Source organism: Hippopotamus amphibius, chromosome 11, assembly GCF_030028045.1.
Source record: "Hippopotamus amphibius kiboko isolate mHipAmp2 chromosome 11, mHipAmp2.hap2, whole genome shotgun sequence".
In the NCBI taxonomy this organism is placed as follows: domain Eukaryota; kingdom Metazoa; phylum Chordata; class Mammalia; order Artiodactyla; family Hippopotamidae; genus Hippopotamus; species Hippopotamus amphibius.
Genome location: NC_080196.1, coordinates 17,389,283 through 17,416,252, shown reverse-complemented (window position 1 = coordinate 17,416,252; position 26,970 = coordinate 17,389,283).

The following is a 26,970-nucleotide window of genomic DNA, read 5'->3' as shown; positions in this document are numbered from 1 at the left end:
ATGGGAAAGGAAATAGCTACCCAAGTCTAGGAAGTGCAGAGAGTCCCAGGCAGGATAAACCCAAGGAGAAACACGCCAAGACATATCGTAGTCAAATTGACAAAAATTAAAGACAGGGAAATATTATTAAAAGCAACAAGGGAAAAACGACAAATAACATACAAGGGAACTCCCATCAGGTTAACAGCTGATTTATCAGCAGAAACTCTGCAAGCCAGAAGGGAGTGGCATGATATATTTCAAGTGATGAAAGGGAAGAACCTACAACCAAGAATACTCTACCCAGCAAGGATCTCATTCAGATTCGACGGAGAAATCAAAAGCTTTACAGACAAGCAACAGCTAAGAGAATTCAGCACCACCAAACCAGCCCTACAACAAATGCTAAAGGAACTTCTCTAAGCAGGAAACGTAAGAGAAGAAAAGGACCTACAAAAACAACAACAAAACAATTAAGAAAATGGTACTAGGAACATACATATCGATAATTACCTTGAATGTAAATGGACTAAATGCACCAACCAGAAGACACAGACTGGCTGAATGGATACAAAAACAAGACCCATATATATGCTGTCTACAAGCGACCCACTTCAGACCTAGGGACACATACAGACAGAAAGTGAGGGGATGGAAAAAGATATTCCATGAAAATGAAAATCAAAAGAAAGCTGGAGTAGCAATACTCAAATCAGATAAAATAGACTTTAAAATAAAAAATGTTATAAGAGACAAGAAAGGATATTACATAAAGATCAAGGGATCCATCCAAGAAGAGGAGATAACAATTATAAATATATATGCACCCAATATAGGAGCACCTCAATACATAAGGCAAATGCTAACAACTACGAAAGAGGAAATGCAAGGCAGAAATAGAGACACAGGTGTAGAGAATAAACACATGGACACCAAGTGGGGAAAGCGGAGAGGGTTGGGGGGGAATGAATTGGGAGATTGGGACACCAAATTGTACACTCTAAATATATGCTGTTTATTGTCTGTTAACTGTATCTCAATAAAAGTTCTTAAAAAAAAATTCATTGGCGTTCAGTGCTGAGATTTACTTATATCAAGACTGAAAGATCCATGAGTTTGGAAGGTCAAGGAGATCATCTGGGTCCTACATTAGAAGGCATCAGGACCTTGAACAGATGCGTTCATCAATAGAATGAAAACATGGATGACATTTACCTTTTCTTGGCTCATGGAATGGTCATTGAATAGTTTTTCCCAATATGGTCCATTTTATATAAGAACTTATTTTCCATTTAAGAAAAAATTTACTGAAAATGAATAAAATATTAGAGAAAAGGAAAATCATATAGATATCTCTATAAATAATGAGCCAATCAGGGTGGGAAAAAATATCATCGCTTATTTACAAAACAGAAATAGACCCACAGACACAGAAAGCAAGCTTATGGTTACCAAAGGGGAAAGGGAGGGATAAATTAGGAGACTGGAATTAACACATATATACTCCTATATATAAAACAGATAACCTGAAAGCACCTACTCTATATCACAGGGAGCTATACTCAATATTTTGTAATACCCTATAAGGGAAAAGAATCTGAAAATCTGAATCATTTCACTGTACACCTGAAACTAATACAACATTGTAAATCAATTAGACTTCAATTTTAGAAAAAAGAACTGTTGGAGAATGTTTAAAAAAATAACAGTAAGGCCCTTAGCCTGAACTAAATTGTATTAACATTTATTGCATACTCAACTGAAAAAGATATATGTATATATCAGAATCATTTCACAGTACACCTGAAACTAACACAACATTGTAAATCAACTATACTTGAATTTTTAAAAAAGTACTGCTGGATAATGTTAAAACAACCACCACCACCACAACAAAAACCCAGTAAGGCCCTTAGCCTGAACTAAATTGTATTACTATTCATTTATGTTTTTCTAAGAACTTTTATTGAGATACAGTTGACATACAATAAACTGCATATATTTAAAGTGTACAATTTGACATTTTTTCCTTATTAGTAATGTATATGTGGCAATCCTAATCTCCCAATTCATCCCCTCCCCAACCCTCCTACTGTGTTCATTTTTCAAGTTGCCTTTTCATTCTGTATTTCTCTGAGATCCCTTACTGCTTTGGTGTATTTGCTATAGCAGTGGCCTCTGGGGACGATTGGAGGAAGCGACTAGCAGGGATCATTTAACTGGTGGTTAGCTTCTTTTCTTTTTTTTATTTATTTACTTATTTATTTTTATTTACTTATTTATTTTTATTTATTGGCTGCATTGGGTCTTCATTGCTGCACATGGGCTTTCTGTAGTTGTGGAGAGTGGGGGCTACTCTTCGTTGCAGTGCACAGACTTCTTATTGCAGTGACTTTTCTTGTTGTGGAGCATGGGCTCTAGAGCACAGGCTCAGTAGTTGTGGTGCACAGGCTTAGTTGCTCTGCAGCATGTGGGATCTTCCTGGACCACGGCTTGAACCCATGTCCCCTGCATTGGCAGGTGGATTCTTAGGTGGTTAGCTTCTTTTTTTTTTTTTTGAACTTTTATTGAAATACAGTTAACAGACAATAAACAGCATATATTTAGAGTGTACAGTTTGGTATCCCAATCTCCCAATTCATTCCCCCCCAACCCTCCCTGCTTTCCTCACTTGGTGTCCATATGTTTGTTCTCTACATCTGTGTCTCTATTTCTGCCTTGCAAATCGATTGCTCTGTACCATTTTTCTATAGTCCACATATATGTGTTAATATACGATATTTGTTTTTCTCTTTCTGACTCACTTCACTCTGTATGACAGTCTCTAGGTCCATCTATGTCTCTACAAATGTCCCAGTTTCATTCCTTTTTACAGCTGAGTAATATTCCATTGTATATATGTACCACATCTTTTTTATCCATTCATCTCTTGATAGACATTTAGGTTGCTTTCATGTCCTGGCTATTGTAAATAGTGCTGCCATGAACATTGGAGTGCATGTGTCTTTTTGAATTATGGTGTTCTCTGGGTATATGCCCAGGAGTGGGATTGCTGGGTCATATGGTAATTCTATTTTTAGTTTTTCAAGGAACTGCCATACTGTTCTCCATAGCGGCTGTATCAATTTACATTCCCACCAACAGTGCAAGAGCGTTCCCTTTTCTCCACACCCTCTCCAGTATTTACTGTTTGTCGATTTTCTGATGATGCCCATTCTAACCGGTGTGAGGTGATACCTCATTGTAGTTTTCATTTGCATTTCTCTAATAATGAGTGATGCTGAGCAGCTTTTCACATGCCTCTTGGCCATCCGTATGTCTTCTTTGGAGAAATGCCTATTTAGGTCTTCTGCCCATTTTTTGATTGGGTTGTTTGTTTTTTTGATACTGAGCTGGATGAACTGTTTATATATTTTGGAGATTAATCCTTTGTCTGTTGATTCATTTGCAAATATTTTCTCCCATTCTGAGGGTTGTCTTTTCGTCTTGCTTATAGTTTCCTTTGCTGTGCAGAAGCTTTGAAGTTTCATTAAGTCCCACATATTTATTTTTGTTTTTATTTCCATGACTCTATGGGGTGGATCAAAAAAGATCTTGCTGTGATTTACATCGAAGAGTGTTCTTCCTATGTTTTCCTCTAGGAGTTTTATAGTGTCTGGCCTTACATTCAGGTCTTTAATCCATTTTGAGTTTATTTTTGTGTATGGTGTTAAAGAGTGTTCTAATTTCTGTATTACTATTTATTGAATCCTTTGTGCCATGTACTTTACATACTTAATCTCAATTAATATTACTAACAATTCTGTGAGGTAAATATTCTTCTAAATTTGAGACATAAGAATCAGGGGCTCAGAGAATGTAAGAAACTAACCTTGGCAGTTGCTAAGTGGTAGAGCAAGAAGTTGAGCCCATGTCTCTAATTCCGGAACCTACATTCTCTTCCCCCTACCATGCTGGCTTCCATCCAATGAGTGAGCAAATACTTTGCACAACTCATTCAACAAAACTGTGTCTTCCTGATTCTTTCTCCAATTCAAGGTGATTTCTTAAAACTCAGGTTTTCACCAGATGTCCATGTTCAGAAAGCCATGGACAAAGCAAACCTCATATTCAGTATATATAAATATTCAAGTTCAGGGGGCAAGTTTGCCTTCATCTCCACTTCTCCCTCAGGATAAAGTCTCAGGTCAGTTTCTTGGACATGAAATACCTGCCTGACCTGGGAAACTTGTTGTTAAAGGAAGTAAGTTTTTTGAGGATCCAAGTTCTCTTAGTCTTGGCCTTTGAGCATCAGAGCAACATTGTGGTGGATTATTTCATCAAGTTATGCCGTTAAAGATATATGGGACATCAGGAAGCGTCAAAAAACCTAGAAACATAGAAACGTGTTTCCTAACCCTCTCAAACAATGGCATTAACCAAAGCAGAAACAGCTTCGAAAGAAGAAAGAATCAATTGTTTCGCCTTGTCATGTCCTAACAGTTAATAACACAAAGGGCATATTCACTGTAGAAAGATACTTTTTTCTTTCAAAATAGAGGATGCCATATTTTAAGATATTTTACAGAAGTCTTTCTTCACAGGACTCTGTAAGCAGTACTGGTTCAAGAACAAAATCAAAGTTTCCATTCATGAGACTGATTCACCACGTATTTTAGGAATTCTAGTTGAATATTTGTACCATGGGCTCTGACCTAAAGGATGAATATATGTCTTCATTTTTCCTGTTTGCTAAATGACAGACACCAGAGGCTCACCTTGCAATCTGTGAAACAATGATTTCTTTTCAGATCTGAAATCTGAATATCCCTTCACTGCAATTGTTGCATTTGACCCATAATTTTTCTGCAGTGATTATCTTCCAAAGAATGTTTCCCAGTCCATTATCCTCCAAGTTCTCAGCTATATCCAAAAGCTGCTACAATTTAAACTTTTAGCTCCTGCTCTTCATGGACTTACTGTTTCATCATATCTCCCTGACTTTTCCATCAGTGATGAGTTCAGAATCATAAGTATGTAAATAACAACCTAATGCTCTGTATCACGGCATAATTTTATTTGGAGAAACTAAAATATTTGAAAGTGAGTTCTTCAAATCTTAACTGACAACAATTGGCTTACTATAAGCAACAGAGAGAATTTTAACTATCAGAACAAATGATACAGAAGAATGGAAATTTTTGGACACATTATGTATTAAAAAAATTTGTCACCCTTCTGGATAGGAAACGATGCAATTTCAACACCAGATCATTAAGAACTGCTTCACTGTGGTCCTCTGTGGAGACTTTTGGGATTTTGTGACAGTGTTGATTGGAGTGGAATAATGCAATTCTATTTAGATTTCTTCTCTGATTAGTAAAACTATTTTCAAAATATTATATGTATGCACTTCACTGAGATATCACAAAATGGTTATTTTGTAATGAAGTTTTAAGATGATGAAATATATCCATGTGTCTCACTTTGGTCTCATTACTTCAGTCTTTGGATAGAAGCTACTCGGTATATCAGTTTCAAAGATGATACCCTGTCAGGACAAAATGATCTTGTATAAATCTAACTCCAAATATTCAGGTAGGCAAAAGGTTTTCCAAAAGTATGCCTCACATTGAGGTTTACGTATTGTGTCTTAATGTCTAGCAGAGTTCCTTATTACTTTCTGGCTACACCTATAACTTACGTGTAAAATAAACTCCACTATTGCCTCTTCATTTTGACCATCCTGAAAACTGATGTGGTTTGCTGTGTGATGGATTTGGCTTCAGCAATTGCTACTTATTGACCAAATGAGTGGATTAAGCTTCTGTCACAACTCATTGACAGAGTACAGCTAAACTTAGGCGCACAATTTTGCCTTAATTATGTAATATCATATTTTAGTAATCGACTGGAAAATGGGCTATTCTTACAAACTCGAACCTAGAACTAATTTCAAAGAAAAAACTTCAGAAGAGAGAAGCTTCACAATAGTGTCTAAAAACATGAAATAAATGCACCCTGTCAAACAAAGAAAGAAAAAGTAAAAGTGTCCTTGATTTCAAATGCATTTATTCATCCTATTTTGTTATGGTTTTCTCTAAGGAAGTGTATACATTTTAAGTTATTCTTTAGCATGAGCTATCTTTAGGAACATTCTTTTAAGACTGGGTAACAAACCTTCCTAGAGCTGCCAAAGAAAGATGCCAAGGAAAGAAGAGGACTCCTTGCATCCAAATGTGTGGGGTGGGGGGGGAGCAGAAGGAGATCCTAGAGTCCCCTTAGTAACTGAGAAACAGAACACTGCTATTGTATGTGGATATCTGGAAGTTGGCCGCTGCCACTCAAGCTTTCATCCATGCCAAGGCACTTCCAAATACAGAGGAGAATCCAGACTTCGTTTCTCTGCTCTACTGGGGTAATAATTAAACATTTCAGGTAGAAACCTCTTCACTCTATCAGAAAAGATGTTGAAATAATCATGGCTGTGTCAACGTTTCTTGGAAAGGGTAGAGCACATATATATAAGCACACATAGCACACTCACACTTAATTACTGTTCTCTTCCCCCCCCCAAATGTTTACCATTCTAGGGATGAAAACTTTCTCTTTCTTGCTCTCAAAATAAGTTTTTGTTTGTGCTTTCTTTCACAATGCCAGTTTGAAATTTTTCAACTACCCTTTTGAAACAATAAAAGCTAGTTATTCTCTTTAAATCACAACTTTCATTGAAAAGGCTCTGTATATAACAGATTTGGCCCCTAAAAAGGAAGAGCATTACTTCAAAAGCTGTGTGTAAATAGGAGAGAATTGGTAAGTATACCCCCAAAAAAAGACCCCATGCCTATTTGACCTTTGTGGGGCCGGGGGTGGGGGGTGGGGTAGGTGAAGAAAACAGTAATTAAAAAGTAAAGGACCTAAAGCCCCACAGTAGGAGCAACTTAGAAACACTCTTACTACCTGTGCACCTGCATTTCAAACACAGCAAAGTAAACCACCCAAATGAATATTAACAGACAACAAGAATTTAAAGTTATTGCAAGAATTATAAATATCTAATAGCTATTGGCTATTCCCTCCTAGACATTATTCTCAGTTATATAAAAGTAGCATCTTTACTGATTTAATCAAAATCTCCATATCTGCAGATTATTTAAGAGTCCAGGTAGGTGAGGTAAATAGAACAAATTATTAGACTGTTAATATACATTACAAAACAATAGATGGGAAGCATTGTGTGTTTTTCTTAAGCCAAACATAGATGCCTAGAGATACTTGCATGTGTATCTAATTCTTTCTTTCCATTTATCTATCTGTCTGCCTGTTGGTCTATCCATCTGTCTCAATAAATCTGTTGCTCAATTCACCTTGTATGCATTGCACACCATACTGGAGCTTGTTGGGTATTGGACAACTTGAAATTATCATTCACCTTTTTTTTTTAATTGATTCATGAAAGTTTAAAATACATGACATGTACCAATGCTAGGAAGGAATTATCTAGTTCTTTTATTTTAAATCACAGCTAAGCAGTACATTGAATTGCTAAAGCTCATATTAAGATAGTATTAGATGAAAAGGGGTTAAAACATACAGCATAACAAAAGATTAAGTTGACAGCAGATTCATTCTACAGCAATAGTTCCCAAAGTGTGGTCAGAGGACTCCTGGCGTTCTGAACTAAGACCCTTTAAAGGGTCCAGGAGGTCAGAAGTCATTTTGTAACAAACTAAGATGGTATTTTCCTATTTCATTCTCACTCTCTCACAAGCGTCCGGTGGAGTTTTCCAGAGAGTACTTGATGTGTGAGATTATTAGGGACTGAAAAGAGAAGCAAATCTAAAAATCCAGCTGTCTTCTATTAAACCAGACAATAAAGAAATGTCTTTTTTTGCTTGTTTTTGTTTTTTTTAAGAAATGTTTAAAAATACAAAACAATGCCACTCAGCATTTTTTTGTGTTGAAAGAGATAATTATTTTTCATAAGGAAATGCATTTATGTCAACATGTAATGGTATTTCTATGGTTATTTTTAAACGCGCTAATAATGACTAAAATGTTTAACTTCTAATACAAATATCGACAGATATAACCCATGTTCACAGAAGCTTTGGGGGTGTTATCAATAATTTTTAAGCACGTAAATGGGTTTTGAGTAAACATTTGAGTTTACTATTTTAGAGCTTTGGTCTCTCTATTTTTAGAGCCTCAGTTACTAATTTTACCAGAATCAAAATTAGGGTGACACTTGCTTTTATAAAAGTCTCCACAATTACTCTCTGACAAAATTAGGTTCTTATGTCTTATATCATTTGCTAATCAACAAAATATAGCCAATAGAATAATTTTATATATAATATTTAATATGATTTATTCCACTTCTTCCACTCCTGGCCAGGCACTCACCCTGGACCTTGCTTTGTATTTAATGCTAATATGATAGGAGGCATATTGTTTCGTATATATTATGCATCTGATAAATATTTGTTGACCCCATTTAAATTAAGGCTGCTTTGTCACTGAAGTTTATTTGATTAAACAGTTAAGGTTATTTCTTGCTTTGTTGTTATAATACTATAATGGTCAGTAAAATTAAATTGGTAGGCATTGGTGCAGTGGTTAACAGAGGACTTTCCAAAGCCACCCTGACTGGGCTTAAATCCTGGATCTAATGCTCATTCCCATGTGAACATGAATAAGGTCTTTAACCTCTTGTGCCTAAATGTCCTCACCTAAAAATTAGAAATAAAAAGGTTATTATGTAGGTAATAATCTCCTGCTATACAGATTAAATAAGTTAATCATTGTAAAAAAATTAGAACTAAATTTAGAATATAATAAATGCTACATAAAGATGGCTCCGTCAAATATCATCTAAGTTTAACTGCTGCTCAAAGCAAGTGCAAGGACACCGATGACTGATTTTCAGAGAAAATTTTGCATTTAAATAGATTCAGGTACATGAAACACTTCAGGTCCATGTTTGTTCCCATCTCTAAATGTTAAGAGTAGCAAGTTAAACATGAGTAACTACCATGACCACACTGCTAATACTGAGGGGAGAATAGCAGTAAAACCCAGATCAGAACACAGAAACAAAAGCTTAGAAGCATGAAAGAGAAAGTCAAACATATTCAGCTAACAAAGCATCAAAAAGATAACGTTTGAAATTGTCTAACCTATTCAGGCAATAGATAGAAAGTTGAGCCAGGCCTTTTAACTGAGTTTATTTTTAAATTATATAAATGCTGACATAGTTTGAAAATTATCATTAATATTATCTTAATAGTGTCTTTGCAATTCTAGCTACTCTTTAGCAAGTGTCTTGAAATAATGAATACATAGTTCCATATAATGTAGTCTAGCTGGGTGCAAAGGAAGAATTAGAAAATTTCTAGAGCTCTCTTTCACCCCTTGGCTTCTGCAATTTCATTTGGGTTGATTTTCCAACTCATGTTTTCCAACTAGATAAAATCCCCCTTCTATTTGCCAGATTCTAAGTCCCAAAGATGTGGACATAATGCAGAATGGATGGACCTATCAACACTGGAGTGTACTCAGCATCTTCCAGCTTAACAGTCATCATGCCAAATACCCCAGTCTTCAGGCTTGTTTACAACCAAAGGCAATGTGTAACTTCCAACTTTATAGTTTTGTTCTTTTCTTTTAAGCTTTAAAGCAGGAAAGTTTTATGAATTAGCTCTGATTAACCTGCCTCTTCATCCACTCATATTTGACCCAAATAAAATGAGATCAGGAAAATATAAATGAAAAAAAAAATTTTAACAGAAAAGGTGAATTTCTCTTGAAATGGGCTACAGACAAAAAATTTTCTAGCATCTTGTGACTACTCCCGGGATGGTCCATCCTGTATTAAGTGGCTATACCAAAAGGAAAACCGCACCCTCCTCTCATCTTGTTGACCATCTCATGCCATAAAACAGTGTCAGAGAAGCATGTTTAACGTTACAATGATAGCTCATTGTAGGTTATCAATAGTGAGAATATTTTACTTCTTAGGTATTCTAAGTATTTAGCTACTTAGATATTTTAAAAACAGTGAATTTTTTCTTTAAACTGTCCTTTAAGTCAGTGAAGATCACTTCACAATGTATATTTACATGAAACCACCACATTGTAAACCTTAAATATATACATTTTTTGGTCAATCATACCTCAATAAAGCTGAAAAGATTAAAAAACAGTGACGTTTAAAATCTGAAAGAAACAGAAATACCAATATTGATAAAATATGTAAGCACTTAGGGAAAAAAAAATCAAATTTTGAGATTAAAAAAAAAAGTTTGAAATGAATGATTAAATCCAATATGTATCTTTTCCTTTTCTATGAAAAGCCCATTTCTGTGATAACCATCAAATGCCTTTCATTTTCTTTCATTTATGACCAGAGGTCCTGCCACTCAACACTGAGTGCTGTCCTATTTGGATTTCCATAGCTGTGTGCTGCAGTGCTTGGCAGGATGCAGCTCAGAGTGGCTTGTGGAGCAATAGGGGGACATTGTATGGAGGAGTTGCTCAGCCCTTGGCTCCTGCATGGTTGCCAGCACAGCATCTGTCTCCTCCTTAGTCTTGGTACCAAGCTGACATTGTTTTCTGATGTAGCTCTATTTGCATGCAAAGTTGTTAATCATTTCCTACTCCAGGTTCTGTAGGGAACAGGAAGCAGGCTGATGGGGCCATTTTGACACTGTGTGACAGGAAAAGGTTCATCTTACAAAGTGACATCATAAACCCAAGAGCTTTGCCTCTGCCTCTCCCCTTTTCTCTTGCTCATAAAGCCAAACTGAACTAAACCTGCAAAATCTCTGCAATTCACTCTCCTTTACCAATATTATGTGAAATAGGCTTGACCACCAAAAGTGAGTAAAAGTATAAGAAAACTATCATTGTTTTTGCAGAAGAAAAAAACCAGCTAAGTTACCAGTAATGGGCAAATTTATAAAGAATTTGACTGTAGAGAAATCAATGAAAAAATTAATTTTTATTAAATATATATTTTTAATTAGTTAATTAATTAATTGGCTGTATTGGGTCTTCATTGCTGCACACCAGCTTTCTCTAGTTGGAGCAAGCGGGGCTTCTCTTTGTTGTGGTGTGCAGGCTCCTCATTGCGGTAGCTTCTCTTGTTGTGGAGCACGGGCTCTAGGCGCATGGGCTTCAGTAGTTGTGGCACACAGGCTCAATAGTTGTGGCACATGGGCTTAGTTGCTCCATGGCATGTGGGATCTTCCTGGAGCAGGGATTGAACCCGTGTCCCCTGCATTGGCAGGTGGATTCTTAATCACTGCACCACCTAGGAAGTTCTAAATATCTTAAATAAAATACTGAGGGTATAGACATAAACTAATCCATAAAATTGTAAAAGAAAAAAAAATGTAGCAACATTCTCTCATTTCTCTTTAGCACCAGAGTGAAATTCCCTTGTTAAGAAAGTATTTGCAATCTGGGCTTGTGAATCAGCTGTGGGCAAGCAAGGATCTCCAGCCACGCATTTCTGGGCAGAGTAAGTTATGGGAAAAGACATCTTCTGTCCTCTCAATGGGGGCAAATGTTTCTGAGCACATTCACGATGACCTTACATCATGAGATGATTACCTAGTAACAGCCCAGAAGGAAATGTAGAGCATATTTACAGACAGATGAACAGAAACTCATTTGTTAAGTTCAAGAAAATGTGACTAAGTGCCTAGTACTTAGAACACTTGTAATAGAAAAAGTAGAAATTTCAAGAAGGAAAGGATGTTCCTCAAAGTATTTGCATCTCCATCACTCTCCTTCTGGAAGAGAAAATCAATAATTTATCACCAAGACAGGTTTCCCAGAGGTTTTCCCAGTTTTCTGAAGAAACAAAAATTTTCCAAAGCACTGTAGATATTTAAATTATATTAAATTCTTGATAAAATCATGAATGATATATGAATAATATGCATTTGTGTTGCAGTAACATTTATATCTTTTATGAAGAAAAAGGATCTGTGACTATTGTCAAGGCAGTCATGGTGATGACTTAAATTCTGAAAATTTTATCTGTGGGAATATATTACACAACCAGATAGATATGGTATGCACAAAGACCATTAATTTTATTTATTTTTATTATTTATAAAAAAAAGTTTTATCAATCAGTAAAAAAATACTGATTGATGAAACAGATTTATTTTTTGACTGAACTTACCATATTCAGTTGAATACATAAACAGTATAAATTTCATAACAATATAAATGCCTTAATTTTATACATTTTTATTGATGTACCATTGACATAATATTAAATTAGTTTCAGGTGTACAACACATTTCATAATGTGTTCAACATTTTTGTACATTACAAAATGATCACCACGATTGCCTAGTTACCATCTGTCACCAAAGTTATTCCAATATTATTGACTATTTTCCCTATGCTCTACATTACATCCCCAAGACTTATGAATTTTATATTTTTTATTCAATTATAACAACTGTACTTCAACACAATAAAAATTATTCTTTTCATTTTGCCAATTAAAAAACTGAAAACCAAAAAGAGTAAGTAACTTGTTCCGAGTAGCAGAAGTAGTAAATGGCATAGTTAAGAATAGCCTTCAGGACTTTAGGTACTTTTTAGAAGCTCTGCTACGTTACATATTTTGATGTTGCCTTTCTAAGTTAAATCTAAAAGACATTTTGACCAAATAAATACCATAAAGAAACTATATGAAAACCTAAAGTATTATGGGATATTTAAGGAGATCTCTCTCTCTCTGATTAGATAGATAATAGATAGATAGATGGATAGATAGATAGAGATTTATATGTGTATAGATATCTTTATCTATATCTCTCCTAGTGTAGAAAATCATGTACTGGTTCCCATTGGTCATTGGCTAAAATAAGAATAAAATGCTACAAGGGAAAAATATGAAAACAAGTTGAACCGCCAAATGTAAGGGAACTTCATTATCAGAGATTTTCTTGGTTTTCTTGAAAGTTCTGCAGTGTTTATACCTTCCAGTTCAGGTGTGTTTGTCAGTTAATGACTATTTAGATCGAGGGCCCTCAGCCTTGCCTGAGGCCTTCAAGTTCATCATTCTGACATTAACTGACAGAAGGCAGCTCAGAGAAGGTTCTTACATGATAGAATTGTGCAATCAGTAGAAGCTTCTCAACTAATAAGCATGCAACATACTAGTAAGATACTGTGTCCACAGTTTTCACAAGCCAAGTCCAATCTTCTCACACTGCAAACCTTTGTGAACTTTGAAGGTAAACACAGGGTCAGATTTTATTGCATACACAAACACCACACTTTGAATTGACAAAACCTCATTAACCAACTACTTAGTCCTGGATGGAAGACTATTCTGTGAACCGAAATAGAATGATAACATTTATATTTTGTTTTTATTCAGAATGGATATCTTACCTTCTCTTATTTTCTCCAAAAACACTTTTATCTTGGGTAAAAATGAAAGGAGATAAAGTATACTTCTAAACTAACTTTTAGTTAAATTTGTTTATATCAGCTTCATCAACCCAGCTATTTTGTGTATAACAATCTTAATATCACATTATATTATGCCAAATAATGGCCCCAAATAGCAACAGCCAATATATGCACAAACCTAGAAAAGTCTTCATACAAAAAATAACACATTAATGTACTTAGTAAACTAAAGGTTAGATAGATGGTCTTTTTGGAATAGAGTTCAAAGAGAGGACTATTACTTGATTATTAGCCTGCTTTTTGTTGTTGCTGTTGTTGTTTTGTTTTGTTTTATTTTGTTTTGTTTTTGTTTTTGTCAGGAGAAGTCATCACTTCTCTTCAAGGAGGCAGAAATGCTTTAGAAAAGAAACTCTTTGAACAGTGAAATTTAGAAGCCTGAGATTGGCACAAGAGAAAATTGGAATGTGTGTGGTTCGGAGTAAGTTTTGAGAAGCATATTCTCATTTCCTGTGTATCCCTTACATAACTGACTGTATTGGCAGACCAAGCTTGTCGCTGGCCTCCTTCTCTTTCCTTCATGCTATGTTTTGTCCTCATGTTTGGCAGTGCCTGCGGCTGAAGCTCAGGATGGATTTCTCACTACTGTTCCCTGGGAGCTTTTCCAATGTGTGCCCCCCTGTCATCCCTCCTGCTTTGAAGGACAAGAAAAGTCAACCACTGTAATACTTAGACATAAAAGATGTCCCAAACACGAATCTCTTAAAATAAGAGAAGTGAAGTGAAAAAGATGGAGGTAATATGTTCTGATCTCCTATTTTTATGGATGGAGCAAAGCTATCTTGGTTGTTCAACCTACTGCCAAGGTAATTTTTCCCAGAGTACAGTGCATTCAGCAAAGTGAAATAGTGGAAACCTTTTCCTAACCCGTGGGGAAAGAAATGACATCATTGACCATAGTCTCAGTGTTAATTATTTTACACATATATTTATGTTTATTCCCTTGGTGTCTGCTACTACAAGTCTTCTAAAAAATGCAGGTGTTAGTAAAATTTCCAGAGATCATATAAAAATAAAAAGAGCAAAACCTCATAACAGCCAACACTTTTTGAGAGCTTTCGCCATACTTCATGCTCTACATGCACTAACTTAAATAGAACCTTGATAACCATTGTAGATACAAAATTTAAATATCTTTACCCTCATTCTATCTATAAGAAAAACTGAAGTTTAGTGACTGCAGTCATTAAGACCATACTAGCTACTAAAACAGATAAACCATGAAATTGTAGTGGCTTAAACATCAGAAATTTATTTCTCATATACAACGTCCAATGGGAATGCTGAGTGACCAGTATTCCTTGCAGTGATTCAAGACTCAAGCTCTCTATTGTTAATGGGGTAGGGTAGTCATGCTTTAAGATTTGAATGAGGGTCACAAAAAAATATAAATTTCAGTATTGGAAGGACACAATTTTCAGCACTTTACCTATAGCATTCTAGTATAGGGATAAATTAGATTAGAAAGGAATATAAATGTACAGTTTACCAAGTCAAATATTACTCAATTGCTTTACCTTTGTGCTGTATCAGTCTTATTCGGTGGGGTCATATGTGGCCTAGACTAAAACTGTTTTTCTTTTTTTTTAATTAATTTTTATCAGAGTATAGTTGAGTTATAATGTGTTAGTTTCTGCTGTACAGCAAAGTGAATTTAGTTACACATATACATATATCCACTCTTTTTTAGATTCTTTTCCCATATAGGTCATTACAGAGTATTGAGTGGAGTTCCCCATGCTATACAGTAGGTTCTTACTAGTTATCTATTTTACATATAGTAGTGTGTATCTGTCAACTCCAATCTCCCAATTTATTCCTCACTCCTTGGTAACCATAAGTTTTTCTTATTACCAGCTTTTCTAATATAAAATTTCACAAAGGTAGGATCCTTATAAAATTTTAATTTTGGAAGTAACTGCCTTCTACCAATAAGCTTTTATTGGTGATGTCTAAGCACACCAGAAAAAAACCAACAAACAAAAAACAAAACAAGAAAACCACAAAAAACACTTGCCTTCCACTGTCTAACAGCAATGGAGACTTGTAGAAACTCTAAGGATGGAAAAAGTACAGAAATGGGAAAGACAGCATTAACTCTCTCCCTTGTGTTCTTTAAACAAAATACCCTGACAGAATTTGCTATATATACTGCTAAGTAAATTGAGCTTTTCTAAAATTGTAAACAAAATAAAATTGCAATATAGCTCTTTAATTCAGTAACTTTAATTTTACATGTATTCATTCAACAATGCAGCTGAACTGGTATTGCTAACAAATAGGACTGCTTGACTGACAGTCTGTACTGAAAATAAACGGAGATCAGTGTTTTGCTACTTCCAACCTCTCTTTCTATTAACAATGATGTAATTATAATTTCAAAATCAAATGCGCCAATGATCCACATTCATTTTTAATTCATATGGAAAGGTCAAAAGTAAGACTTGTAAATAACCACTAATGTTGTTTTCTTAAAATGTCAAAAATAGAGAGAAATATAACAAAACTATAAGCAGAAAATTAGCCCTTTTCGAATGTTAACATTAACAGTTATCAACTCTATTCAACTAACACTTACTGAGCACTAGCCATGTGCTCTACCTTGTGATAGAGTCCAAAACATATGACTAATATGTCATTTTTCTCTTCAAGGTACTTACAATGTAGCTGGGGAAATAGATGCACACGTACTTGAAAAACAAAATAAGAATAACATCCATTAATGAAACTCTTCTCATACTTAATCAAATCTGGGAAGGGTTCATATATTTCTGTCATCTTTATAGAGATCTGAAAGTGAGTAACTGAAATTAATCCACTGAAAAATACACAATAACCAAAATATTAAGAATCAAGGTGAGGTTCTTTATCACACTGATTTATAGCCATGAGATTAAGGAGGGCCCCAAACCTGCAATGGTCTCATCATTCCAATCTTACAAGATTTCAGAAAGAGCTACACACACAAGAGACAGTGATAAATGAGAAATTCAGTTACCACATTATTATAATTACCCAACGGTCCATAACTCCCAATGAAACCCCATAACAAATCTGGTTGGAATGCTTGACTTAGACAGCAGGAGAGGTCTTTCTCTGGCTTTAAGCTCTCATCTCTAGCAAACTACTAAGCCCAAATTAATGAGGGATCCAAGCATGAGAGTAATTGTGTGAGATCAACATGGCTCTTCATCCCCCAAAGTGTCAGGTCAAACTCTGTTGCTTTTACAATGTGGATAAGAGATTGAGATAAAAAGAAGGTGGGGGCAAGCATGGCAACTTACCACATGGAAGCAAGAAGCAAAAATGATAGGGTTATGTTCATATGCATTGCTTTTTAACAGAGCTATCCTCCACCACCCCCGCCCCCTACAAATGTTCTCAATTTGCGTTTTGGAATCTGGATAAAGTAGCAGTTCCTATGTGTGGTGGGCAAGCAGAAGAAATGTGAAGAGAGGAAGGGACAGTTTGGTAGGGAAGAGAGAACTTCCCTGAAATTCTAATTCTGCTATTCCCTATGTTTTGGAAACTGTTTGAGAAAATTTTCAATAATCATTTGCTTTAAAAAAAATAAAATAAAACCACCTTGCATCATGATGCAAAAACTTGGGAGATGGTGAACTCAGTCAAAATAGCGACTCTACTTTGGGAAGGTGGAGGGGATGCAGAGAGGTGGGGAGAGTTAGTGAAGGTGGTGATTTCCCCTCCACTGCACGTAATATCATGTTACTACATGATGTAAGTTAAACCTTTGTCCTTTATCTTATAACAAACTTAGAATACTACTTATGCATACTCCAAATAGTTAATAGATACTTCTAATTTGGGAGAAAACTCTAAGGCTATACAAAATCCAATACAATTGTCAACATATTCTGAAAGATGCCCCAGAATAAAGAAAATATTAATATAATCCATAAACCTCACTCAAGTGGAAACTAACACTCTGTTGCTTTCAAAGCCATCCCATCAAATGGCAACATTTCACACTACCTAAAAAAAATTTCTCATGAGTTTATTTTACTTTGTTTCCAGAAATATTACTATAGTTCCTATAGCCATATGTAGTTTTGCCATTTTTATAGACATGTTCCTGCCTTGTCCCATAATATAACTAATAAATAAAAAATAATCTCAGGAGAGTAACAGCACCAAGGTGGCATGGTAGGACACCTGAGCCACTGTTTCTCCAATAAGAACAATAATTAGACAGTTTTCCATGAATGAAGGCAGCTCTTGGAGAACACAGGAATCCATGTAAAAAGCTTCTACAACACCATAAATATTCCATCTTGCTTTGCAGAATTTGAAATAGATATTTGTTGTCCTACCACCAGCCATCTCATACATTTCATTCACCATCTTGTGAATTTAAAGAAATAATACCCAGAATTTTCATCACTGCATAGTTTTCCTTGATTAAGAAAGGATTTTAGGTCTGTCCAGACTATATCTCAATAGAGTCTGCATGTTGACTAAATGAGAATATTGGAGGAAGGGTCATCACTGTTAAATTTGTCCAGTGGAAGAGAAAAGGATGGTGTCTGAGCCTGAGAGAGAGAAAAAGGAGAGGAAAGGGACCAGCCTGTTGTCCCTGTGACTCACAGTGTGATAGAATGACATCCTCCTAACCTTAGGCATTTATCCCAGAAAGAATATTATCATAAGGCTATTTGTTTCTTCAGTGCATTAAACATTTTCCCTCCACTCAAAACCACCAAGGCCCATCATGGCCAGACGCTTCCAGGAAACAACTCAGGTGACTGATGGCCAGTCTCTGTAACTGGGGGGTGGCAGTGCCATGTTCAGCCTCCACATGGAGCCTGCCTCCGTGCCCCAGGGCTTTGCTCGCCTGTCAGTGTCCTCAATAGCATATATCTGCCTGTTACCTATTGCTTAATGAAAAAACAGATTGCTCTGCCTAGTATCTAATAGTTGTTAATATCCTAATAACATTAACGTATGCAATACTGAGCTGCATTGTAAGGCTGACAAGAGACTACGTGCGTGGAAATGTAATTACAGTGGAAGTTTAATGATAAATCACCGCAGTTTCTCTCTGTCTTAATAAACTGCCAGGTATTACCAAATAAAGCAGAAGCAATTAAGGGAAGCAACAGGATCTTAGGCTGAGGGACAGGAGTGATGGAAGAAATAGAACCTCCCCTATCCCCCGCCCTAAAATAGCTTATATAAACAGCTGGTACTTAACAGCCATGAACTCTGATCAGCAGAAATATCAGCCTTCTCATTCATCCACCCAGGATACAGCATTTTGATTTCTCATAGGAAGCTACAGTATTTTCAACTATGATAAAGTACCTTAGACATCCAAAGAGCTCATTAAATTCTACCTATTATTTTTGTGTTCCTCTCAGTATCTGTTTTAAGAGGTTACTGATAAAACATGAACATTTTATTTAGTTTTATTCACAGGCAGGAGATCCCTAATTTCCCAGGTCTTTAAGCTATAATTGTTAAAATGGATAGACCAGGATACAGAGGGTCAATGAGTTTAGGACACTGAATGGCACAGGACAGGAACCTAGCTGCCCAGCAGTGCATAGCAAAGGATGTAGAGTGTGTCAGACTCGAGTTCACATCTCAGCTCCGCAACTTCATAGCTGGGCAACATTTGACAGTTTCCTTCAACCTCTTCCATGCTCCATTTCCTGATTTGCAAAATGAGGATATTAGTTAATAATATCTACTTCACAAGGTTGTTACAAAGAACAAATTAAATAATGCATTAGCACTCTGACACGCTACCATTCCTGCCACCTAGAATACACTCAAGACATGTTATTATTAATAATAGTTTATTATTACATGATCAGTGGCCATGTAGATATGTATCTGCCCACACACTGCACTCTCAACACATTTACTAGACCTTGTTCCTGGAGGCAGACCAAAGGATAGAATCATACAGCGTCTGGACAGACAGGATTACTGTAATTATCCTGTCTAACCCTATTATTGGATACATGAGGAAACTCAGCTGAATTCATATTGTTAATCACAAATTGGCCAAAGCTAAGCATCGGGCTCTGAAATAGGCACTCAAGATACAAATATGACTAGAGCAAAGTCCTATTCAAGTGAGATTCATCGTCTTCATAGTGAAACAGGCAGGTAGACGCAAGTATGAAATGCATCAGAGAGGCAAATTCCTATCGGCTCTCACACAGGGAGGAGGAAGAGCTTATCCCTGGCTGGGACAGCCTGAGAAGGTGTTCTAGACAAGATGATATTTGTTCTGTTGTTGAACAACTGCATATGATAGAGACTCTAAGAAGAAAATCAGATAAGAGTACAGACAAATAAAATGGTGTGTAAACATCACTAGTCACTAAGGAAATGCAAATTAAAACCCCAACCAGATGCCACTACCTAAGTATTGGAATGGATAAAATAAAAACAAAAACCAAACGACTAAAATTCCAAGAATGGGAGAGGACCTGGAACAACCAGATTTCTCCCACATCACTGGTGAGAATGAAAAACACCATAGCTACTTTCAAAAATTTGTCAATTTCTGATGCAGTTAAACATCCACTTAACAAATGATGCAATCCTACTCCTAGATATGTGCCCCAATGAAATAAAAATTTATGTTTCTACAAAACCCTCTCCATGAATGTTTATAGCAGGTTTATTTGTAATCTCTTAAAAAAAAATAACCGTACTAGAAACAACCCAAATGTCCCTCAGTGGGTGAATGTATAAACAGACTGTGGTACATTCTTACCATGGACTACCACTCAGCAATAAAAAAGAAGGAACTAACAACACACACAATATCATGTATGAATTTCAAATGCATTATGCTAAGTGAAAGAAGCCAGACCCAAGACACGAATAATATATGATTCCATCCACGTGGCATACTGAACAAGGGGAAACCATAGGGAGAGAAAACAAATCAGTGGTTTCTATGGGGTAGGAGAAGGCATTGACTTAAAATGGGCATGAAGAAAATTGTTGGGCTGTTGGAACAGTTCTAGATTTTGACTGTGGTGGTGGTTACTAGGCTATAGCTGTTTCCCAAAATCATAAAACTTTACCCTAAAAAGGATGAATGTTACTGTATGTAAATTTTATCTTTTTGTTTTTTTAAAGGCCAAAACAGACCATGTGCAAAGATCTAGAAGTATAATATGGCATAGCAAATTCAGGTTTCGCAAGCACAACCAGAGTACAGGGGGTATTGTACAACTATTACTTAGCTAACTACCTGGATCACAGTATAAGCCCAATTAATAAATGTAACATAAAGGAACAGAGGGGAATTACTCTGCTATGAGCCTGGAAATAGATAGAAGCCAACTCCCACAAAACCATGGAATAACTGACAAAGTGCATATCCTTATATTTGGTTCAGTGGTCTAATGGAGACCTCTACCATTTATATTATTTAGTAAGTACTGTCTTAAAGAAAGGGAGAAAACGTACAAAGCTGAGGTACATCAGGGCAGCCACTTAGACTGACTACGGTGAGAGTAGTTCCCCTTAAATCTGTGTCATGTACATTTATACAACCTCAGGGGGCAGGCGCTGGGAGAATGTTTCTCTATTTCCACTTCTCTAGCTATTTGAGAGACATCCGCTAAGAAGAAATGTGAATAATGACAGAAACACAGAATCAAAGTGCACAACATGAGGGCTCTATAGTCCCACAGGTTTTTTTGTAATTAGGCCACGATGGTCAAATATTCTTTTCAACAATTTTCCATATGTATTTATCCAGCCTATCCTGGGCATATAATACTCATATTAGAAGATAAGGTAATACAAAAGTATTCTCATGGAGTAACATTTCATCTCAGACATGAGTCATAATAAGTCACCATAATGACTCAGGACATGTAGAGAAATAAGTAGCAACTGTACAACCAGGTGGAGAGATGCACTCTGGGCTAAGGCAGAGCTGGAATTAAGGCAATAGTCTAGGAAAGTGAAGAGAGTTGTTCTTTTAGCATATGCAGTAGGGTGGGCATCATATTGATCATTTACAGAGCAATAGGTGTTTTAAGTAGTTTACTAATCGCTATTATTTATTCATCCTGGACTTTCTGTACTATAAATAAATATTAGTCTCTTGGAAAAATAACTTTAGGAAGTTAAGATCAGGGGACTTCCCTGATGGCACAGTGGTTAAGAATCTGCCTGCCAAGGCAGGGGACCCGGGTTCCATCCCTGGTCCGGGAAGATCCCACATGCCGCAGAGCAACTAAGCCCATCAGCCACAACTACTGAGCCCACACTCTAGAGCCACAACTACTGAAGCCTGTGCACCTAGAGCCCATGCTCCGCAGCAACAGAAGCCACTGCAAAAAAGCCCGCACACCGCAACGAAGAGTAGCCCCCATTTGCTGCAACTAGAGAAAGCCCGTGCGCAGCAACGAAGACCCAACACAGCCAGTAAATAAATAAATAAATAAATTTATTTAAAAAAAGAAAAAGAAAGTTAAGATCAGGCAGAAAATCTGTTAAATAGTTTCTTCAACTCTTCTCACCTTTTCAATACCACGCCACTCCACCGTGAAAAGATGTTTGTTCAACAACTTGACGTTATATTTCTTTTCAGAAAGGGGACAACTTGGAGTTGGTCTTTTTTGTTTTTTTGTTTTTTATTTTCATAATAATGCTTCTCAGTAAAGGGCCAGAAGGGATTAGAATGAGGAAAGAGAGCCAGAAACAGGAAATGAGGTGTCAGGGGAACAAAGGTCAAGCTGAGAAAAGTTTACAGAAGTTACTCTGTGCTTCCACCGAGGATCTACACATTGGGGTTTATCACAACGGAGTCTTTTGAGATTCACCCGTCACTAGACAGTACTAAGCACACTGTCTTTAAAGGAAATCTTTGTTCTAATTCCCCCCTGACAGGAAAAAGCTTCTGGGTTCACTCAACCCTAACTTTATCCTTTACAAAGGAAAACTATAGAGAGAACAGCTTTACTCCCAGGGGCATCCCCAGCTCTTCTTATTTAACTTGCTCTGTCTACCCACACAAGTGCTTAGACTCCCTCCATTCACCTGCTGCAGCCCTCACACAACAAAAAAGCCTGCTTAGATGCTTTTATTTCCTTTCCTTTGGGGTTCCTCAAAGTCTAGGTGCCCCAGAGAGGAATCCTTTGTAACTAGGTGACCTAAGTGATTGATAAAAGGGCTGGAACATTCCAAAAGATAGAGAGGTTATTGCTTGTTTTCTTCAACCCCACAGTAGTGGAGAATATCTGACCCAGATTCAAATCATCAGAAGATGAGACTTCCAACCTAATATTCAAACACAAGGAAGGCGCAATATTTCTCACACTGAACTTAATTGCTGAGAGCTTTGAACATCTATGACATATGAAGACTGCCGACAAGCCCTTGCTTCAAAGCAGGATTGCATCCACCTCATTTTAGAAAAATGAGCATTTACTTAATTTAAAGGCGTTCCAGTAAAAAATATTTACTCTCAAAATGCAAAACTCCCTATCAACTTTTTACCGTACCCTATAATTGAATGTTCCCATATTTGTCTCCTCCAATCTGTGTTTATGCTCTGATTATAATTTCATCTATATTGCAAAACTGCAAAACTGTTCCCAAGTAATATTGTTAGGTTTGGAATGACAGTCATCACCTCCCGTTCTGATGCTGATATCATTCTCATCTCACGTATATCAGGTAAGATCCTTGGCTGCAAGTCACAGAAACGGATCCTGGGTAATTTAAATAGAAAAACATCTATTGGATCCATAATGGGCTCACAGAACCTGCAGATGATGAAAAACCAGACTTAGAAAATAGACCAAAAGTAAGGGAATTTGGTGACAGCAAGAAGCAAGAAGCAAAACATTTGCCTTTTAGCAGAAATGTCCAGTTGAGGTGTTGCTTCGGTTACCATAGAACCCTGAATGGGCCTGGACACTGCACCCTCACTAGACATCGCGAGAGCTATGAATCCATCTTCAATCTCTTTTTCTCTTTGAATTGTCTAGGCCAGTTAGATGTTGCAGCCTCAGAATTTTAATCTGGAGCAGACAACTCAGAGAGAAAGAGATTGAAGATGCATTCGGAGCTCCCGCCATGTCTAGTGAAGGTGCAGTGTCCAGCCCCATCCAGCGTTCTCTGGCAACCGAAGCAACACCTCATCATGTCCTGGTACATTTAGACTGCTGATTTCTCACTCAAACCCTTTCTACAAGTCACTGTTACCACTGGAACATCTTCCTTTAAAAGGTGTTCTTGACAAATAAGCTGAAACTACAACGTGGGAGGAAAAAAGAAAACATCTTCTTTATATAGCTACATAACACGCAGTAGTAGCTCAAATATCAATAGAGATACATATGGTAATAAAAGAAAAATGAAAACTGGCTATTAATATGTATGCCTCTTTGCTCTTGGCATTGATTTCAGCTGAAGTTTGCTCATGTTTGGTTACACCACAAATTCCTAGGGTGCTCACCAAAACCAACAAAGAGATTCTTCTCCCCTATGTGGTTATGTCTTGATTACAGTGAAAGTCAGCAGCCTAGGAACAGGTGGTTTTCTTCAATCAGCTGAGTTCCCAAGAGATGAGAGGGGAGGCAAGCCTTTCAAGACCTGTCACTGGCTGGCAATGGCTCACTCATCCCAAGACTTCTTGTTACTTTCTGGAAAGAAGGGGAAATTTCAGAAACTACAAAGCTTCCCTCAGCTTTGATTTGGCCCACGGCTCAAAACAGCTGTAAAAGTTGAATCTTGCAGGGGAAAAAAAAAAAAAAACAAGGTCAAGACTGGTTATAATGTGGTTTTACTAGAGTGATTGTTTTCAGAAGAGGGAAAAACCACTATGTATGAATATGCAGCGAGTGAAAAATGAGAAAAACATGTTCATTTTATTTCAAGCTAAAGAGATTGGACCCACAACCCCAATTACACATGTGCTGCTACAGGCAGAATGAATAACTACTTGTCTTTGAAACGCTCTAGGATGTAGCGTAGCTTATGTCTCCAAAAATATTCAAGATTTTCAGTTTGTTTTTTGTTTGTTGGTTTGTTTGTTTAGCTCTCACGATCTGAATAATGATGTTGGGAGTGGTGTCCTAAATGTTAAACAGGTGAGTGAAACAAAATTATTTATTAAAAAGTGAGTGGCTGACTTCTACTGTATCCCACTGATTCAGAAGCAAAGTGAAAGATTTTTCTTTCTGGATTTATTTCCTTTTATTTATTCCCTGCTGAAAAGAGATTTTTTTTTCCCCCAAATAATTCAAACATGTCTCTCTCTTCTCTAGAGTTTCAAACTGGAATTTTTTTTTTTCTTCAAAAGCAGTGAATTAGGAAAGAGGAATTTTCGCCCCAAATAGTTACCAGGCTTTTCATGATTCTGTTATCAATTAGCAGGAAGTGTTCACATCACTTTTGACAATACATGCCAGCAGGAAGGTAGTTCTATTTTAATTATTTAGGATCGTACTTCTCAACCCTTGGTGCATATTAGAATCACCTGGAGCGCTTAAACAAAATGGATGTCTGGGCTTTATTCCAGACCAGCTAAATCATAATCTCTAGACATGGAAGCTAGTCATTGGTATTTTGTTTCTAGCTCTCAGTTGAATCTGCAGTCATGGGAGAGGGGGCTAAAAACTCCTCCCAGGGAGCTGCCACTTCTTTGTGGCTGAGCATCAAAGGTTGTACAAAAGGATTTCTATCAGGACACAAAGAAAGAATTAGAACTAAACTTGTCCTGCCTTCCTCTTATAGAGAAATAGACTGTGCCAACGTGCTTTGTGAGCCCAAATGGATTAGAAGAACAACAATGATAGCAGTTACTTTACCAAGTCCCACACCTCTAGCCCTCTTCTCCCTAATTATTCTTTTTGACCCAGAAATAGCCACTTAAATGTGTAACTTCGGTACCTCAGACTCTCAGAGAGCCTGACTCTCACTACACGGCTTGCTATAAATTGTATCATCCATCAGAGAATACAGGAATCCCGAGACATATGCCCTTGCCAATTTCTGGAAACATTTTGAAAGTACTTTTGAGATTCTAAGGATGAGTTCCCCACTGGTATTCACTTGATGGGCAGAGAAAACTCAGTTAAAAGGAGCACAGAGCCATCTGACACTGGGTCCAGCTGGGGCCCAATTCCCACAACACAGAGCAACAGCTCTCCAACCTGACATTCTGATTCGGTACATCTGAGGTGAAACCTAAAGATCGGCATTTTTTAATAGGAACCTCAGAAGATTCTGCAACAGATGGTCTGCAGACCACCCAGAGAAACATGGCCATAGACTGTTAAATGAAAAGCTTTCAGAGAAACCAGGAATATTTAGGTGGGGAAAGCTAAGCTGTCTTCAAATATTTAAAGGATTTTCCTGTTTGGAAAAAAATTAAATAGATTTTTTTCTAAACCCTCTTCTTTAAGATTCCAAAAGATAGAAAAATGAAACATGGGTGGAAAAAATAGAAAAATTGATTTGGCCTCAAGTTAGAGAAGAATTTCATAGTAATCAAACTGAACTGCCTTAGAAAGTAATATTTCTTGATTCATCCAAGAATGACTGCCACTTAGCAAAGATATGATCAAGGGGATTCAAGCTTATGGTGGGTGGACTGTTCGGTTTGCCATGTCCCTTAAAATATGAATTCACTCAGGATAACAAAGCTCATCATGGGTCTAAGTCTTTATCTCTACGGTGGTTTGAAAAAAAATATAGCTGGACATGTATGCACCATATTTAACTAATTCAATTTCCTAAAGCACTTCATGACACCTTGAATATCTTATACCAAGGAGTCATGAAACTAGCTGTTGGGTTAAAAAGCTTTAACCCAAACAGTTAATAGGTCTGCCAAAAGAAAAAATGTTGATTACCTAATTATGGCTTCAAAGTCAAGCATCTAAGCTAGTCCAATATAGTGATAGCTAGCTAGCTAAAGAGAAAGACAGAGATATAGAGATAGATAGTTGGATAGAGAGAATGAGATGAGAAAGAGAGATTCATTCATTCCTGGCTAAGAAGGACTAAACATTCTCCAACCCATCTGTCTTACTGACTGCAGCTTTAAAACCTGGAAAGAATGTGCATGGAGCAGTTTCTTGAGGACTTTGAAAAGACAATAGCAGCAAGTGGGTTGGATAAGAAGACCAGAATTAAAAGTACCATCAAACAGACAATGAGTTCACCAATTTTATTACCCTCAGGAGTTCCATGGCCTGAATTCAAGATGGCCCAAGAACTGGAAGGGGTCCTTGGCACATACAGAAATCCAGAAGCACTCTAGTTCTGGCTCAAGGAGTGTTAAAAGGGCCTCCTAGATGTCGACATGGACAAGCAAACCTTTTCATAGCCAGTTGCCTCTATGCCCTACTTACTCTAACAGTGCCTGAATGTCAGTCCAGTGGTCATGTCTTTGTGATAATTAGGTGTATAAAAGTCACTACTAAAATCTCAGATTTTCTAACTTGAGAGGTGGATGTAATCCATTTTTTGGCTCTTATCCCTCTACTCTCACATTCA